An 835-nucleotide genomic window follows, 5' to 3' on the forward strand; every position below is an offset into this window, starting at 1 on the left:
TGACTCTAAGCAATCTGTTCCCCCATCAAACTGAGGTTTTTGGACTGTTTCACAGGCAGGACCCTCAGCAGTCCCTGTGCACCAGCACGTGCTCCTCAGACTAGAAGTGGAGCTACAGGGACAGGCCAGGGCTGACGAGAGATAAGCAGGGTCCTGATCAGCCCCTGCTCCAGCTCTGCCGACGCCACCGGGCGTCTGGCTGCTGATCTAACCAACGTCTGCCTGAAACACCAACCAGCCTCACCAGCAGCTGTCTCCTGGACTTCCTCTCACCCTCCTGCTTGGCTGCTCATCAAAGTACAAGAGTTCATCGACTCGAAACTCTGGTTCAGTTTCAGACTTTGAATTTCAGTTCAGTTTGCAGGGGTTTGGGCTTTCTCCTGTTAATTCTTCCCTTGCTCGTTATTTAGCATCACAGTGAAGAGAAGAGTGTTGGGGCTGGGTGGTGAAGCAGGGTCAGAGGAGCCGACGGAGATGACGTGAGGGGGGAACCCCTCTGCTGGGAGAGCAGCAGGAGAGAGTTGGGCTGGGGCAGCCTGAGAGAAGGCCCCAGGGAGACCTTCTGGGGGCCTTAAATTGGCCTGTCAGAAACTTGGGGACAGACTTCTGAGCAGGGCCTGTTGGGACAGGACAAAGGGTCCTAAACTAGAAGAGGGAGATTTAGACTAGAGAGAAAGGAGAGCTTTTGGACACTGAGGGTGCTGAGCCCCTGGCCCAGGTTGCCCCGAGAGGTGGTCGCTGCCCCATCCCTGGAGCCATCCCAGGTGAGGTTGAGGGCTCTGAGCACCCTGCTCTGGTTGGGGCTGTCCCTGCTCCCTGCAGGGGGTTGGACTAA

Source organism: Merops nubicus, unplaced genomic scaffold (genome assembly GCF_000691845.1).
Source record: "Merops nubicus isolate BGI_N331 unplaced genomic scaffold, ASM69184v1 scaffold43042, whole genome shotgun sequence".
Lineage (NCBI taxonomy): Eukaryota > Metazoa > Chordata > Aves > Coraciiformes > Meropidae > Merops > Merops nubicus.